This window comes from Chiloscyllium punctatum, chromosome 28, assembly GCF_047496795.1.
Source record: "Chiloscyllium punctatum isolate Juve2018m chromosome 28, sChiPun1.3, whole genome shotgun sequence".
Classification (NCBI taxonomy): Eukaryota; Metazoa; Chordata; class Chondrichthyes; order Orectolobiformes; family Hemiscylliidae; genus Chiloscyllium; species Chiloscyllium punctatum.
This window is the reverse complement of record NC_092766.1, coordinates 53,148,793-53,167,610: the sequence shown is the minus strand read 5'-3', so window position 1 is coordinate 53,167,610 and position 18,818 is coordinate 53,148,793. Positions and strand designations below refer to the sequence as shown.

At 43.3% G+C, this 18,818-nt stretch overlaps 1 non-coding gene across 1 annotated transcript; it reads left to right on the top strand.

Moving 5' to 3' along the window:
* Window positions 1–17,624: 17,624 nt before the first annotated feature.
* On the top strand, window positions 17,625–17,716 carry trnar-ucu (transfer RNA arginine (anticodon UCU)). The gene is given in 2 exon segments: window positions 17,625–17,661; window positions 17,681–17,716. It is a non-coding gene; the product is annotated as a tRNA-Arg (tRNA).
* The last annotated feature ends 1,102 nt before the right edge of the window (window positions 17,717–18,818 follow it).

Here is an 18,818-nt window from a genome sequence, read left to right as displayed (position 1 = left end):
CCTACTCTCAAACGTTTCTATACTTGAAATACAATTTTGGTTCCCATCCCCTTGCTGGATTAGTTTAAACCCACCCCAATAGCCATAGCGAATTTCCCAACTCACCCAAAGATATTAGTACCCCTCTGGTTCAGATGAAGATCATCCTGCTTGTACAGGTGACACCTACCTCAGAAAGAGCTCCAATTATCCAAGAATCCAAAACCCTCCCTCCTGCAACATCTCTGTAGCCACGTGTTCAACTCCTCTCTCTCTCTATTCCTTGCTTCACTTGTACCAGAGCAGGGAGGGAATTTGAAAGAACGGATGTACGTGTATTAGGACCGTGTCGTCCAAATGAATGGTTTAGAGTTTGAGCTGCAGAAGGGCAGAGACGTGGAAGAGTGAATGATGCTAATGAGGTGCAAGTCGGCTGACATGGTGATGATGGGGATATGTAGTTAGAAACACATCACGAGGTGAAGGATGTCACCCTGATTATGACGTGTCTATTCAGACTCAAAAAATTGCCAGGGAGAAAATTGAATCAGTAGCGAGGAGTTTTCTCCTGTCACGTCGTCGATGATGCCTTCCAGCTCGTCTCATCCACTTCCCTCAACCCCACTGCCAAAACCCATCCCTCCAAATAGGACGAGGACAGAACTTCTTTCGTCATCACTTTAAAAACTTGCAGCCGGTATTTCCGTCAGCTGCAAATGAACCCACACAATTAATATGTGCTTTCCTCCCCACCCCTATCCATTTTCTAGAAAGATCATTCCCTCTTCCACCAGCTTACAAACTGCACGCTACAAACAAACCACCCTCCCCTCCCAGCACCTTCTCATTACAACACGGGATTTGCAAAACATCCACCCACACCTCCGCCCTCAACTCTGTCAAAGGCCTAAAAGGACCCTTCCATGTCCATCAGAGTTTTACCTGCATTTCCACGCATGTCATTTTCTGAATCAATTGCTCCCTTTGCAGTCTCCTCGACATAGAGGAGATCGGATGCCTAATTACAGACAGCTACGGAAAACATTTCCGGGACACCCGTACCAAACAACGCCACTGACCCCTGGCTGAACAGTCAACTCTTCCTCCCACACAGCCAAGATCATTCAGGTCCAGGGCTTCCGCCGCTCTCATGAACTGTCCTATCTGTCCATCTACCATCCCACCTAGCTGCTCCTGCCTGCGCTACGACCTATCATCATTATCCTCACCTCCATCAGTCTATCACACTCTCAGCTAACTTGTCCCAGCCCCACACGCTCCCATTTTTCTCTCTACGCCCTCGGTTCACAAGCCTGTTTCCTGATGAAGGCTCGTGGCCAAAACGTCGATTGTCCTGCTCATTCGTTTGTGCTTGCCCTGCTGCGCTTTTCCAGCATCACAAATCCAACTCAGCGGTAAGGCAGTAGATCTTGAGTTAAGATTGAAGTCAGAGGCCTCTGTTTTGCAATGAGTCAATTGTAAGAAATGTCTGCTCCAACAGGACTGTATGTCAGACAAGTCAGGACATTGTTTGACCTGGAGTGAACAGGGAACTGATCCTGTTCATATCCACCTGCTGACCTGCTCGTTTTTTGTGGTGGAAGTTGTGTGCATGAAAGATTCTGAAAAATTTTTTTTCAATTTCTTAGTGTCAAAAATCCCTTATCTTCAGACAGATTCTAGAGTCTTTTGAAAGACGGTTTCACACTCTCATTTTTGGATGACATCAATTTCGCAGAATATTAGAAGGAGAAGATTTATAAATCAACCTCTCCACCATAATCTGATGAAGCCGCGCATTTTATCCCAAATACAACTTGATCAGATTTCGAACATGAAAGGAAAAAGCTCTGGTTACAGTGTGAAATACATCGTTCACTTATTGTGTGTGTGGACCAGGTATTTTTACCTGTCATCAGTCCTTACACACCACAATTGCAGTCATATTGAGGAATGACTGTGGAAATGTAGGGATTCATTTCCCTGACTGAGCTGAATTCCCATGGACGCAATGATACCAGGAACAAGCGATTCACCTGCTCAGAGTGTGGGAAGGGATTCACTCTGTCGCTGACCTGCTGTGACTCCTGCTCGTTCAAAATGATGAGAAACCATTTCAATGTCTGAACTGCGGAAAATGCTTTAAAACGTCCAGCGATTGGAGAACCGAACACCACGCTCATACTAATGAGAAACCTTATATCACAAGTTCCTGAATACTTACGTATGATCAACGTGTTCACACTGAATATAGACATTAATCATTATAAACGTTCCTGCGGACAGTTCGTCATCACATTGTGGAGAGACCTATCAAATATGTAGCCTAAGGGATGTGCTCTCTAGTCTCTGTAGAACTGATTTCCCATTGTTATTTTCGTATTGTGAGAGACGTTTCAAGTGTATTTATTCCAGGGATAGGTTCAAGCAATCATCTCAACTCTCAGTACACCATCGATTTTGCAGTTGGCAGCAAGCATTTACCTGCTCCATGTGAGCAAAACAGTTTGGTCACTCATCGACCCTGCTGAGAGAATAGAGGATCCCACTGAGGGTAGGAATTCACTCACGCATCGACCCTACTGAGACAGCGTAGTGTTTACATATCTCAACAGCAATTGAACGTTGTTGTTCTCACATTCAGGTCTGCAATCAAAGTTGGAATATTCTAGATAACAATCAAATAAATCAGCTTTGTATCAAACGTCATTGGAACGTTGCGATTCCAGAGTACGTGAACCATCAGCACAGTTTCTCAGGAAGAAATCACGTCTGACAAATATATTAGAATGCTTTGAGTAGGTAATGAGCAAGTTAGACGAAGTCAAGCGTGTGGAGGTGACCAGCTTGAATTTCCCCAGGCATATGTCAAGGTGCAGTACGGAAAACCGCTAAATAAGAGACCATGGATTGAGGCTTGGCTGACTGGCAGAAGGCAGACAGTTGGGTAAAGGGGTCTTCTCTTGGATGGCAGCCCGTGACTAGTGGAGTTCAGCAGGAGTCAGTGTTGGCAACACAGCGATTCACATTATGTATGAAGGATCCATTCAAAGGAACTGAGGGTGTTGTTGCTCCATTTGAAGAAGACACAATTATAGGTGGAAGGCCAAATCTTATTGATGAAGCGGACATGCTACAGAATGACTTGAACGGACTGAGTACTTTGAAAAAATAGTTGCAGTTGCGATACTTTGTGGAAAGGTGTGAGGTCATATGTTTGGTGGTAAGAGTAGAGACATAGGCAATTTTCTGAAAGCAGAAAGAATTCAAAGTTCAATTTTCTCTTATGTTTAACATGCACTTTCAGTTTGTGTTTAGGAAGGCAAATACAATGCAGGCGTTCAGTTCAAGCGAATAGGAAAGAACGGCCAGAGATTTACACCTCAGTCAATAGGATCCGCTGCAGAGATGCATTTGGAACATTAGGAACAGGTCTAGGCCCCATATCTAAGTGATGATATGTTTTGAGTGGTGGATAGGAGGTTTATAATCGCTGACTCATTGGTGAGTACTAATGTCTTGCGGCATCAGCGATGCTGGTTCAATATCTACTTTGGACAACTGTGTATTTGGAGTTTGCACATTCCTCCCCAGACTAAAGATGTGTGGCTGACGTTCTTTGATCATGGGAAATGCAGAGTTTCAGGAACTGTGTAGAGATGTGAGTTTGTGTGTGTTTCCCTTCGCAGGATTAGTGGGGGCTTCTTGGACCGAATGGCCTGTTTCCACATTTTAGGTATTCCATTAGAACAACGTTGATCGCAGGGATTTAGGCCTTGTCATAATAATTTTTTAACGGACGTCACAGCTTCCATATAAACACATGGTTTCAAGTGAATCTCTTGAACGATATAAGGAGTGGAGGTGCATTCTTAAGGAGGACATCATAAAGGTCAATCGAGGATATGAGATGTCATCAGAACATAAAGTTAAGTATAGTCTAAAGATTTTATACAAGTAATTAAGAATTTGAGAGCAAATAGGACCTCTTTAAAATGAAAGTGCTAACCTTTGTCTTGAACCTCAGCAGATGGAGAGAGATATAATGTTCAGTTCGCGTCAGTTTACACCATGGAGAACGAAATAACTGCTACATCTAAATATTGATGTTTTGAAAGTAGTTCACGTTGAAAAGGGGAAGGGCTGGACGACCTGAAAATATAAAGTTGGATATTTCTCTGGGATCTGATATCCTGTATACCGGAAACTTGTGGGAAGTTAGGGAAAGAAACCTTTGCGCCTTTCGTAGAAATATTTTTATCATCTATTACGACGAATGGGGCGCCGAATGACCGGGGATGGTGAATGTGCCTTTATTTAGAAAGGAATTCATGGAGAGGGTTGGGAGCGAGAGACGTTTGTGTCTGGTTATGGTCGTGGGTACGTTGTTTGGTGCAATTCTAAACGATAGGATTTATATGAATGTTTAGATACAAGGAATGAATCGGGATAATCAGCATGGGTTTGCACAAAATTGATTGAGTTTTTTGAGGGCGTAACCAAGAAGATCAATGAGGACAAATTGGTAGAGTTTGCTCACTTGGGCTTTTATAAAAGCTTTTACACGGTTCCACATGGTTGACTAATTCATAAAGTTAGATCACATAGAGTTAAATGTAAGGATTCAAATTAGATATAAAATTAGTTCAATAGCAGGATGCTGAGAATGGTGGTGCAGGGTAGTTTTCAGACTGGAGGACTGTTACCAAATGTGTCCCATTGGCTGAGCGCACATTCATTTTTTTGCATTTAAATAAATGATTTAGGTGGCAAGATAGAAGTAAGTTTGCAAAATTGGTAGTAGACGGTTGTGAAGGGATTTTCTCGTCAGGTCAGTTTCTCTCTGGCCTCGAGTTTACAAAGCGTGTGGGAGAGGAGTGGAGAAGGGCCATTCGTCCATCGTGAAGCGCACGATATCTGGCATCCATCTATTCTCGTCCCGGTTTGTTCCAATGAGATTCTTCCTGGGATCTTAAATGACATAACAATGGTACTGATGGTTGACCTGGTCACACGGTTGAAACCACTTTGGGGAACGTATTCTCATGTTCACATACAGAGAAAGTCACACAGGCACACTCCCCGATAGTGACAGAGTCCTCAGGATTCTCCCCACTCCATGTGCTTTATGTCTACAAGTTTCTCCGGAGAAAGGCAGCTTAAAGTGGAATACAAGGCACTTCGCAGAAAATGTGCATCATTGCGGTGAGCCATGATATGAAGTGGATACTGAGCTGAAATAGTCCAACATGCTTCTCATGTGTAACTTTCAATAACACAATTCCCACCAAAACAAGCCCTCTGGCTCCTGGGACCAGACAGGATAGCGCCCAGCAGACATTCCTCACAAAAAAACAACAGACCCATGGCAAAATCTAAACACTTTCACGTCTCGTCTTGTTCTATTTCTGTCCCTGTCACACCTCCAGTTTCCCCTGAACGTCCAGTCCTGATGTCAATGAGCTGTTTGCTATAAACACAGGCACATTGAGAAAGTAATCTTTATTTCAAAAGCAGAGCCAGGGAATGTAAGCTGCAAGGGCTTGCTGTCGGCTGGGTAATGAGACATCACGGTTTCATTGTCCTGATTATCATATAGACTGATTCTAGAAATATGCACCATAACAGTTCTTTCCAATTGAAATATGCCAATGAATACCGTAACTGTCAGAAAGATCAGGGGACAGTAGCTTCGACTCCTTACTCGCCGAGTGACATTTTGCAAAGAATGTTCTGTTACTTCACAAACTGTCCACCTCGCAGTTGGCCATGGAAGTGTCTAGCACAAAAATGACCTTTGGCCCACTAAGTCTGCACCAGTCCCCTGAACTGTTCTTATCTCATTTGGCGTCACCTTTTTCAGAGGTGCAAACGTATTCAGTAATGGAAGTGTACAACTAAATGGGTCTTACCTGCTTTGGAGTCTTCAGCCTTTTCCATTTTGACAGGTGGTTGGTTGCAGATTACGAACGTTCATTGCCTGAGTTATCTGCATTTCACCTTATCCTGCGATTTGAATTACAAACAAGAAAGCAGAGAGCAAGCACTCTTCAAGTTCACTCTCGACTCTCAATTACAGTCAGCAAAATGCTTAACTGCATGAGGAATCCACAGTGGAGTTAACGCACATTGCGTCAACCACTTGGCCACAACTGCAGAAGCACGCGACTAAACTTGTATCATGTTCTCCCTCCCTGTGGAGCTGAGGGACAGGCAATCACTGTTCGGTTTGTTTGAATTCAATCACCACAGTTTCGATCAGGTGAAATGTCAGGACATGTTTGGACTGTGTAATCAATCTCGATGGTTGAAATGGTCATTCAGTTCAAAAGAAAGGGAGAGATTGCAGGAGAAACTAAACAGATCTGGCAGCATCTGGGGGGAGACAGAGACAACAAATCGAAGCTTCTCCAGGGGTTTCTCAGAACACCATTTTCTCTCACAGGTAATGTCATACCTGCCGAGTTCCTTGAACAGTTTGTGTTTTTGTTTTAGATTCCAAGTGTTCACAACCCTTCACGAGCCAAACAACAATACAGAAATGCATTTGTGGTTGCTCACTGGATTTGGTTTCCGTTTGGGTACATATCACTGATCCTATTAAAAACCCGAATGTGCACAGCAAAAGAGTCGGATGGATAAGAACAGCGATCGCTCCATGCGTGTGTACACCCTCTCGGTTAACAGTCAAATGAGAGAACTAATTGCTCCATAGAGGCTGGGGAGTCCCTTGTAGTAGGCCCCTTGCAGGATCTCCGAAAGCACACTGTCAGTGAATTCAAGCTTTCGCTTGCCCTTCACATAATGAAAATTGTCTTCAATTTGTTTAACGTTTTCAAAATTAATCCTGGAACATTCATTGTGGACAATGGGAACAGTTTGTTCTCACACTTTGCAGACACATGCATGACCCCGAGAATCAGCTGTCCTAAAATTGGAACATTCTCCCCCCATCGAGCCTTATGAAGAATATTTCTCTGACCTCGGTAAAAACCCTGAAATGTGCGTACAAAGAAAACAGATTGTGTGAGAACAGCTGTCGCTCCGTTCCTGGGTCGTGGGAGAACAGCAACCTGTCAGTGAAGAGCCGAACGCACTGACTAACATCGCCACAGAGACTGATGAGCTAATTGTGTCACTGATCCGCAATGCAGCTGCAGCCTGCTCCTCCCATATTGAAAATCGTCCTTAATTAGTATGACTTTTGCGAAATAAATCCCGTGCCATTCACGTTGAAGTCATGGTAATAGTCTGATCCCACCCTTTATAGACACACACACGACACCGGAAATCAGTTATCATCCTACAGGGATCGTCTCACTTCCAGCCTTTCAGTGTCCTATTTGTTCCCGCGCTTTCTAATTGCCCCGGAAATGAGATAAGATTTGACATCCTGACGTGCAGGAACGAGAATTCTTCAATGTCACAGATCTGTTCATGTCCCGAGTACATCAGAGTCAAAGTACCGGCCTCCGAAAGAACGGAAAGATATGTAAACTGTCTCTGCCCTGTCGGCCAGTTCACCCTTCACTTTCCTCTGAATCCACGTCTAAAGGAATATCGAGGATTTCTGTTTTAATTGTTGACAGTGTTCCCACTTGACAATTGGCACAATTTTCTCAGAATCTTTTCACAAGCCTCTGCTTTGCACCATGTACAGAGATAAATAGACCTCCTTTTGTGTAGAAATTCACGACTCTGGGAATGCTTTGTTTGGAGCAAAGAAGATTAATGGGAGATTTATTGGGGACTTTTATAATGATGTGGGAGAAAGAGCTGTGGATGGGTGGGTTAATGGTCAGGAGGAACTGCTGCCTCTGATCAGGGCAATAGACCCGAGGACGAGGAGTAAAGACGTTTAATGGAAAAACACAACTTGCTTCAAATAAACACAGTGAAACCTCCATATATCCCATGCATTTTTTATTATCTGTTGATAGAGAGACAAAGATAAAGTTTTGAGTCAGATCCGTTTCTGGTTCAGAACGCAAGTTTCCTGGATGTCAAGAAATGAGCAGCCTCTGAACATATCGAGTTGTTGAGACGGTTTTTCTGGAATTGCAGAAATAACTCATCCAACAAAAAACCATTTAAAATTAACTGGGATGGAAACATGCTCGGAATTGATGAGAGATAGAGTGGATATGAAGGATCCATTTTCATGAGCAGAGAGATTAATAATATGGCAATGGTCGAGTGAAAAAAGATGCACTTTTATCGCGCCTTTCAGCTCCACTCCAATCACAGGCACTGAAGCACCTGTGAAGCAGATGTGTCATTGTCAATAATAATGTGCTAATCAGGGCAGTTTTTTCAAACAGAGGTCAAAAAGGAAAACTCAAAACTGGCACTGGAGACAGCAGTGAGATTGTGTTTTACTTTAAAAGTTTGTTCTGATCTACTTTATATCCAGAATAGTGAAGGACCGGAGATCCCAATATCAGGGGAAGGGGTTACACACTTATGAAATAAATGAAGAGGATGTTCTCACATTCAGAGGGGAGCAAGTATGTAGAAGCATTTACAGCAGAGGCCTTTCAAGACTGGTTACATTCAAGGCTTCAATTATCTCTCTGTTAATAACATTGAGCAAGTGGCAGTGTGAAATGTGTCCAAATTTGCTGACAATGAACACGCGTGGGAGAGCATGTTATGATGAGATCGTGGCAATATGCATAGGCATATAGATAGATTGGGTTAGTGGGGAAAAACTTGTCAGATGCAGTTACATGTGCGGATTATGAGGACATGCACGTTGGTCGGAAGCGTCAAAAGACAGAGCACTATTAAAATCGAGAGAAAGTTAAAGAAACGTGTGACACAGAGGAATCTTATGGCACAAACAAAATTTAGTATCATATTATTTCCCTGACAAAAAGGATGACTTCTTTTCGGATTGCTAACAATGAAAGAGATGGTTTCCCAGGAAAGAAAAAAAGTAACTGAAACTAATAGCCGAATCGAAAATTTAGAAAAGACTAGGATCGTTCCAAAGGACGACATTGATGTTTATGGCTCTCTAACATTTGTTTACAATGGGGTTGGGTGAGGGAAATAGGGGAGCTGGGGAGTGGAAGTCAGATTACCCACGATTACTCTCATCCTTCATCTGTCTTCGTCATTTTCTACGATTTGTTTCGCATTTTGGCTACTGTGAGTGCCCTTGTAAACTATACCCGCTGGTGACTTATTTCCCTGGTTGTTCTTCATCACGACCCGAACGAATCAGCATTCGTTTCTCCGAAATCTCGGTAATCTCTGATCAAATGTCACCAGAACCTCGATATTTTCTTGCAATATTAATTGATCTGTCACTGTGTTACTGTTGCACAAATCAAGAACAAATCAAACAACATCAATAGCATCTAGGATGTAAATGCAGATAACTGCAGACTCTCCCCACATTACTGCCAACTGTGCGATCACAGAAGCATATATTTTACAGCCAGGAAACTCAAAACAACAGGGACACTCTTTTGGGCTGCGAAGCTTGTTGTATTTCTCAATCAGCAATCGAATTTTACATTGGTGATATCAACAGTTCCCTCACACAAGGAGCTAACTAATGCTGCAGACGGAGGAGAAAGTGAGAACTATAGATCCTGGAGATCAGAGTCGAGAGTATGGTGCTGGAAAGCACAGAATGTCAGGCAGCATCCGAGGAGTAGCAGAATCGACGATTTGGCTGAATGCCTGATGAAGTATTCATGTCAGAAACATCCATTCTCCTGCTTCTTGGATGCTGTCTAATCTGCTCTACCTTTCCAGCAACACATGCTACATTGCTGCAGACTGTCAAACATTCCAAGCTTCCAGCCACGAAATCAGCGACACTCAGTGCCATGAGTCAACCTACTGCGGACACGTGGCAGTGGTGTTTTGTGTCAAGTTGATCTTCAAGAATGCGTATCGTGAGTTGTCTGTCCTTTTTAATGACTCCTGCTGTCACTACATGCAACATTGTTTGCCCAAATTTGTCCTGCCTTTGATGGGTATTTGGTCTAATTTTGGTGAGCTCTTGTCAAATGAGTCTTTCGGTTTATGCTGTCTCATACATCAGAGTGGCCAGAGGAGTCTGGGTGTACATGCCGAGACATACTTTTACCTATAATGTAGAGAGCTTCGTTTGTTGGGTAATGGCATGTCCTCCTGGCGTTGGTTTTGACAATGAATCTGCGGGAATATCTGCTGTTGCAAAATATTTCTGGAGGATCCACTAAACAACACAAGCAGCTGTTCCGAGTAGCAATGCACAGCGGTGACGAGGACAACAAAGTCGACTGGGACAACACAAAAATATTAGGGCGAGCTAAACAGAGGGCAGCCAGAGAATTTCTAGAATGACGAGACTCATCCAATGACTCCATCAAAAAACATGTTGATCTGGACCCAACATACTGGGACATGCAAAGAACGACAATAACCAGCAAATTAAAGCAGTGGGAAATAAATCAAGCCAATTCGAAACGCTGCAGGACAGCAGAGCTTCACACGAGTTTCATCTGCCTTGAGGATATCACCGAGAAAGGGGAGGAAACGGCAGCAAACCAACTTCCCAAAACCACCGAACATCCCCACACCATCTCCACCCTTCACCGGAATTGAAGATCTTTACACAAACCTTGAAACCCTGAAACAGTCAGAGATGCCCCAGCCGGAAAATGAATCCTGGCCTCTCACATGACAGCGGAGGTTACCAAACGCCACACAGTGGATGTCAGAGCTAACTGAGTCTGCAAGCTACTTTTGCATGCTCTTGTCAATGACACCTGCTTGATTGTCCTCATCCCATTTTCCATCATTTAACATTCCTCGCCTCAAGCATTACAAATTCACAGTGAAGTATCTCTGAAGGTTATTAGAATTTCTGCTGCTCCGACATATACAGACAGTGATGTCCAGATTCCAACCACTCGCTAGCTGATGAAGTTTTTTTGTGTAGAGCTACTCGAACATTTATGAATCTTATCTTAAATCATATGATTGATTGATCCATTCATCATCGATAAACTTTTCGTTCAGTGTACCCAATCCATGCCCCTCATTATTTCCTACATCTCAATACTGTCTCCTCTCAATCTCTCCTGCTCTCACAAAAGCAAGGTCAGTCTGTCTAAACTCTTTCATAGCTGAAGTTCTTCAATCCAGACAACATATTGGCAAATCACTTCTGCACCGTTTCCACAGTTGTCATTTCGCTTATTTTATGTGAATTGCAGAATTGTACATAACACTCTTGCGAGAGACGAATAAACACTTGAAATAAATGTGGGGAATTCAACAAATTGGTCTTTTCCAATAAAGTCTCTTTTACTCGATACCGTTCTGTGTCCTCTTCATGAACCCAGTGCCCCATTGAACTCTGGTCCATGCAAATCAACACTTTACATGAGGATTGATAACCCAAACAAATTATCCGATTGCATTAATTGGGTTTAAAGCTCCTCATGGTGGTATTGGGGTACGTTCACCTAACAAGAGTGACAGCTGCAGCACTAACTTAACGGTGTCAATGTGAAAGTGAATGTTAGTTTGTGCAATGTCCCAGTGACATGGGAGGAGGGAGGGAAAGGAAGAATAGTGCTTGTGAAAGGGAGAAACTTCGCCGAGATCGGGTGCAGATAAAGTTTGAAGAAAAAAATCATCACCTTCAAGAGCATTCTAACTTTAAAAATTGATTGTTTCCTTTCTGCGTTTGTTTTGGAAGGATTATGTGGAGTAACACGGAACAATTGTGCATTACTGATACTCGGATTTGAATGGACGTTGCTGTGGCCACAATGAAGAGGACGAGCCACTATACGATCACATGAAAAAATAACCAATCATAAAAGCAATAAATGCAATGGCTGAGATTGGCGAGGAACAACACCACATGTACAAGAGGATAACCTACTGAGATTGGGTTGTATCGTCATCTTCGATGTCCTCAGTGGCTTTGGAGATTCCATCATTGAGAATGTTGAAGAATGAGTTCGATAGATTTCAAGAAAAGATGAAATGTACAGGCGTAGCACACAAATTGTTGAAATGTAAGTTCCAATAACAACGATGTTTCACATCGTTACTTTACCAGTGCCTCGAGACAAGGTAGTAACTACGCTTGCACACTTCAATCACACCGGTTTCCAGGTCTGGAATCAGAGAAATTTAGTGACGCAGTGGCGAAGATCTGATCGGAAATTGAGAGTGGAATGAACGCGTGACTCTCTACTCTTTCTGCCAGTGATCAAGTCCGTGAGCATGCAGTCCTTCTATGAAGGCAGAGAGGCGCGTGAAACGCCCAAGCAGGGAGCTCCAAACTAGGTCGGAGCAACTTCTGCTGACATGGAATAGGGAGCTGTGGGAGAAGAGGCTGGGAGTTCTAACCTCATCTGGATACACTTCAATTGACATGGCCCAGGAAACTTTGGATTGACGGAAAGCAATTTTAATCTGAGCGATTTGAATCTGAATTGAAATAGTTTTTGGCAGCATACATTTTTGTGCATTGAGGGAGGATCTGCCCCAGGGAATTGTCACAATTATAAATAAACATTTTGCAAAGACTGAACTCGTCTACGAGTATCTGTGCATTGTGAAATGGGCTAAATATCAGTGCACTCTGACATTTCTCATATTCTGACTCTGCAGTAGGTAATTTTCTGGAAGGAATTTTAAAAATCTTGTTTGTGTTATTCAATTTCCTGCTAGTTTGTTCTGGTCTGGTCATTGATGTAACATAAACAACCGAAAATTAATATAATGTTGGGATTCGGTTCGAGGTTCTCTCGAATTACAGAAGAACAACAGGAGAGCAGAGGTAAAATTTTTCAGAACAGCAGTGATCAAATTGAATGAATGGGCAGACAGAGGGTGAAAGGAAGCTTCATGGGGATAAATATCTTGACTTTGCCAATGAAACTACCCGCGTCACAAAGTGTCTCACCTGGACTGACAGAAATGGAGTTCATAAGTCCTTCTATCTCGAGTGAGGCGGGGAGAATGTAAACACAGCAAGCTCCAAAAAAACAGAAATATTTGTTGTTTTCTAAACCTCAGTCCCGGACTGAATAAGATGACCTTTGGAAAATTATTTTGCACCATGACAGAAGAGGAGTTACAGATTCGACCACGGAAACCAAATTACATATCACGATAAAATCATTTCACTTTATTCGCTATATCCCCCCTTTTTGACACATGGTCCTCACTGTGTGTTAATTGGCATGGAATGGGAATAATGATCGCGGTAGACAGGGTTTACCAATGGGGCCACACCACACCCATTCCCTCATTCTGCACCCTGCCATTGTCCATTCACGTTTGTCCTTCGGCGTGGCCTGCGACTCAACCTCCCATAAGTCTGCTTTGGATTACAAATATTTGACATAAACATGTTAACTGATCACTTGGCGGCTGCTGGGCTGCCGTCCTTCCCGCTGAGTTTGCATTCGCATTGCCTTGAGAACGGGAATCGTACTTTTTTGTGTGGGCTTCACATTTACAGACAGGAAATGATTTAGGCGGTAGGACCGCTTCCAGAAGGTCAGAAGTCAGGCCACGGTGTATTTCGGGCTTTCCAGAGTAGGTCAAGAAGCCCCTGTGTTTCCACAGAGTTCCACAGTTATGTACAACCCCGTATGCATATTCGCTGTTGGTGTAAATATTCACTATCCTTCACTCAGCCAATTTACATGCCTCTGTCAAGGCAATCAGCTCTTCTGCTTGAGTTGACAGATGACAATGGAGTGATTCCGCTTTGACTGCCTCATGGGTAGTTACTACAGCATACCAAACACAAGTCTGGCCTGTCCGTTTGCTCCTGAATGCTGACCTTTTCACAAAAAAAGCCATATCCTGATTCTGATTTTGTGAATCGTGCACGTCTGATCTGGGTTGCAAATTTTATTAGTTACAGTGATACCCTCATGTGGGTCTCCCTCTCCTGTTGCAGCGATAAGGCTAGCAGCATTACGGACGTTACATCTCGTTATTGTAATGTTAGGCGTCTCCAATAGCACAGTATTGTTTCTGAGCCGACATGTGTGCTGTGTTTTGCTCGGAAAACAGTAAGGATGCATGTGGGAACAGTAGGGTTAATTCTCCAAAGCCGACTGTGTCCCTGGACGCTACAACAAACCTTTTCAGCTGCAGCCACGACTCGCAGGCATATAGGCAATCCTGCCGCTACGGGGTCTAAGTTTAAGCAAAATGTAAGCTACCTGCCTCAATTTTCCCACATTATCCTGCATCATCACAGATGTCATGCATCTACCGTTTGTATAAAAGGCTTGTTTGGATTCGGAATCCCCAGTTTAGGTGTGGTTTGGAGCGCTATTTACAATTCAACTGCTACGGTCTCTGGTTCTGCAACTCATAGCCATTGAAAATTTCATTTAGCGGGGCCTCAAGGGTTGTGTAATGTGGGATAAAAATTCTACGGTAGAAGCGCATGACCAAAAAGAATAGCCATTGTTTCTTCGTGTGAGGCTTTGGAAATTGCTGGATTGCTTGAACTTTGTTTGACCAATAGCCTTCCCTTGTTCAGAAAGAAGTGACCGAAGAACTTCCCCTGTTGTTGCAAAAATTGTAATTTTGCGAAAATAGCTTTGTGCCCATTCCTGGCTAGATAGCAGAGCAACGCAAGCGTATTTTTCTCACATTGTTCCTCTGTTGGTGCTGCTGTTAAGCATTCGTGTACATACTGCAGAATCGCTGACCCCTGAGTTAAAACAAAGATCTCCAGACTCCAGCATCGAGCCCCATTAATTATGGTGGGGGACTCACAGTAAGCTTGCCAAAGTTGCTTGAATGTACATGATTTGCCTTTGAGTGGAAAAGTGAACCAGAAGTGACTTTCTGGGTGTTCTGGTACACTAAAGAAGACATTTGCTAAATCCATAGCAGAGAACCATTTACTGTCAGGTGGAATTTGAACTAATAGAGTACAAGGATTAGGAACATTTGGGGCGGACGGAACAACAGCATAATTCACTACCAGCATGTCTTGAACAAAGCTCCTTTTCCCTGATTCACCTGGAATGTTTGCCTTTTTGACCAGAAAAATGGGGGCTCTCACCGATGATTATCCACAGGGAATTATCACTCAAGCCTTCAGGAGGGATTCAAAGTAGTATCCTTTGACAGCCTCGGGTTTTAACGAGTCCTGTGTTCTGCATGGACATACTCAGACTTCGGGGCTATTCTTGTGGGTTCACAGCTTCGTATGAACCCCACATCACGTTTGCCTTTTGACCTGCACTCAGTGGGGACCCTTCTTAATGTTGGGTCCGAGACATCTTCCAGAGCTAATTGACAGCCTACCCTCTTGGAGGGGGTTACCTGGACTGCTCTGTCTGCCTGAGTGAGCCAATTTAGTTTCTTCATATCTGTCCTTACATCTGCATGGAATCAGATACGCACATCGTCGCTTAAGACACAACCTTTCGTTTTTTTGAGCATGCAGTACCCATCGTCTCAAATCCTGCCACTTCTCGCTGGATACCTTCGCCAATGGTACGTGAGGAAAGGTGCCTTCCACATCAAAAGATACTTTGGACAGTTTTACACTGACTGCACATCTGTGATCATTCCAATAAACTTCGCACAATACTAACTGAACTGGTTTACCCAATCTCCTCAAACAATCCTTCGCATATTATTTGTAAGGGCCATCACGGTGTATGTGTGCTGTGCAGTGCAGCATATCCCCAGCAAGAAAATCTGTGTTAATTGAATTAACAAGGATACTTGATTGCTGGGCGAGCAAATCGATTACTGAACTGATGGTTCTCTGGTTTAATCGCCACTCATAGACATGCATCGGGGTCGTGAGTCGTAATTTACAGCTTGCGCTGGTAAACCTTCTTTTCGTATTACCTGCAAGCCTATGATCGCGAGCCATCTGATTTAAAGGACAGATTTCCGACAATAGTAATGAGAATTGGAATATTGTACCATTTCTGGTTCCACACAGTAGGGGTGCGGTTAAGCTCTTTCGTATCACGACTCCTGATGCACCCACGACGTCGACTCTCTCAACTGCCTTGATTTAAGGACTGAATATGTTGCTCCTGTATCTCCCAAAAAGGCAACTAGCTCACCTTCCACAAATAACACATTTTCCCTTATTACTAGAATTCGCTTCTTCTTATCAACACCTCAAGTTCAGGGGCCTGAAACATTCGAGTTACTTTCCAGATACGGAGGTTTTTTTTCTCATTCCTTGACTGTTGATATGGTAGTTTCCTGGCCTTGTAAGTCTGCTATTATTTCGGCTTAACTTTACATTTTTTTTCAGTCTGTCTGCAACACTTGCCTCTGCAACGTAAGATACTTACTTATTTGTTTCCCTGTGCTTTTATTGGTTTCAAAATAAATGTAAATTTTCCATTACAATGGACATCACATTATTTTACAGGTCGCGGCAACAGCCAGGGCCGAAGTGCCTGTACTGCATTGTAACGTTCTATGTTGTAAGTTACATTTCCTGCTGGTTTCCGATATCTCTCCTTACTGTGAAGCTTCTCGTCACATCTTCTAGAGATTTGTCTGCACTTCATTTAATCGAGGCAATTGTATTTCCCGCTCAGAAGGTGTCCTCTCTCCAATGGGGAGAGGAAAACAGAATCGGTGACAAAGCTGAGATCACTTACGTTCTGTCCAGAATCAACAAAAACTATCCCGATCTTCCAGTCTCCTGTACTTCAATATTACAATGTCTTCTCACCCTTCTGGCTCTCTGCCTGTATCCCTGATGAAGGGCTGTTGCTTGAAACGTCGATTTTACTGCTCCTCGGATGTGGCCTGAACTGCTGTGCTTTTCCAGCACCACTCTAATCGAGACACAGTGTTCCCAGACCATCATTTCAATCTCTGGTCTGCTGCAGTGCTCCTTCAAGACACAACACAAGCTGGAAGACACGCAACTCATTTTCTACCGACAGACCATGCAAACATTAGGACCCAACATCGAGTTCAATCATTTTAGAAACCGTCCGCGCTCTTACACACTCTTCACCCACCCGCCCTTCCCATCAGTTCAGAAGACGGATCATTGGACTCGAAGCGTTAACTTTCCTTTCTCATCAGAGATGGCCAAGAGCTGCTGATTTTGTTCAAACATTTTGGCTTTTCTTCTGAGAACTTTGTTTTTCTATTGTAATCACCAGATACTGGAAGCGTCTGATTGCTGGAGGAGAATTTCACAGGAGATGAAAAGAATGGCAAGGGCTTGACCACTCCCATTGTGAAGGTACACCAGCTCGGCTGGGGATGTTTATATAAGCGCAGAGAAGGCTGAATGAGAAACCGTTTAACGTGCTCATTTTATGAAGAGGATAGATATGTGTGACAGGGATAAGCCTGTATTGGGAAGGAACAGAGTGACATAACTGAAAGACAGGAGACAAGGAGGAGATTTAGGAAGAATACTTTCATCTATAGTGTATTGATTATCTGCAGACCATTATCTGAACATGTGGTAAAGGTAAGTGTCATGAGAACGTTTGAGCAGTCTATAGCCGAACACTTGATGAGCCAGAGCACAAGTCGATCAGGACCAGGTACCGGAAAGTGTGACATGGACAGACATGTGCAAGATCGGTGTCCAGAACACAATGCATCAAAGGCAAACTTGTGTGCGTAAAGTGGGCTGCTGGCGCGGCTCTGTGGCGCAATGGAAAGCGCGTTGGACTTCTACACCCCTGTGCAGGTTGCTATTCAAAGGCTGTGGATTCAAATCCCATCAGAGTCGAGTTTGAATTTAAGTTTTGCAAAGTGGTCAGACCAGATTCTGCCGCTCATCTGCAAAACCAGTAATATTCGTGCATAAACCCAACTGTCTCGAAACGGAACATTTTCTTCCCACAGATTTACATTATCGATGTCTATTTATGGTAGAGATCGATAAACATCTGTTAGCCAGTAGGCAACACGATGGTGTGGATGGCTGGAAAAAGACATAAAATTGTTGTGTCAGCCATGATGATATCAAATTACGTGGCGGGGCAGGATCGGTGTTAATAATGGCCTCCTTCTACTCCTTTGTGTCTGTGCCATTTCTGACCCAGTTTTTTTTATATAATCACAATGAGGACAATATGAATTAAACGCCAAGTAATATTTTGGCCTCACCTCCACCTCACTTCACTCCCAGCTGGAATACACAGCTCTTCTTTCAGCTTTAGATCAGACAGCGGAGGATTCTCACAAGTTCTCCTTCAGGCTAAATGTTCCTTCACATAGGTTTCCACGTGGACAAATGGAGCAAGCAATTGCATGGATGCTGGGGATTCAGGGCAGATTTCCCCTTTGTTGGGCTGGAATTCTGGCCAAGGTAATGAACGTGAATTTCTGACATTTTGAATCTTACTCTGGATTCTTGCGACTATACTAAGTAAACTGAATTTAATTTGCCCTTGCAGAAAATTAATCAATCTTCACTGTGCATAAAAACCATGCCACGTGCTCGTGCACGTAATATGCTGAACATTGTTGATGTTGTGTGCAGTGTGGGTCGATGTGTCATATGAACAAGCGAAAGGAAGTTGGTGAAATATCAGTGAATCGAATTGTCTGACGATTTGAAGCCGATAGAAAGAAAATCCCAGTACAATGGCCACATAACATTGCCTGTGATCAACGCAGGAAGCCACGGTAAACGTACACAAGATTCAATAAAACCGATTTTCACCACATTTATGTATGCCATTTTCCTGAAGCTGATGTTTCATAATCCATGATCCATTATCAGTATAACCACTTTAGGTCTGCGTTTCATTTCAGATACACAGAAAAAAAATGAGTAATTCGGTTGAGCGGCCCAGTGGTAAGATCAGGAGCCATTCGTCTTCATT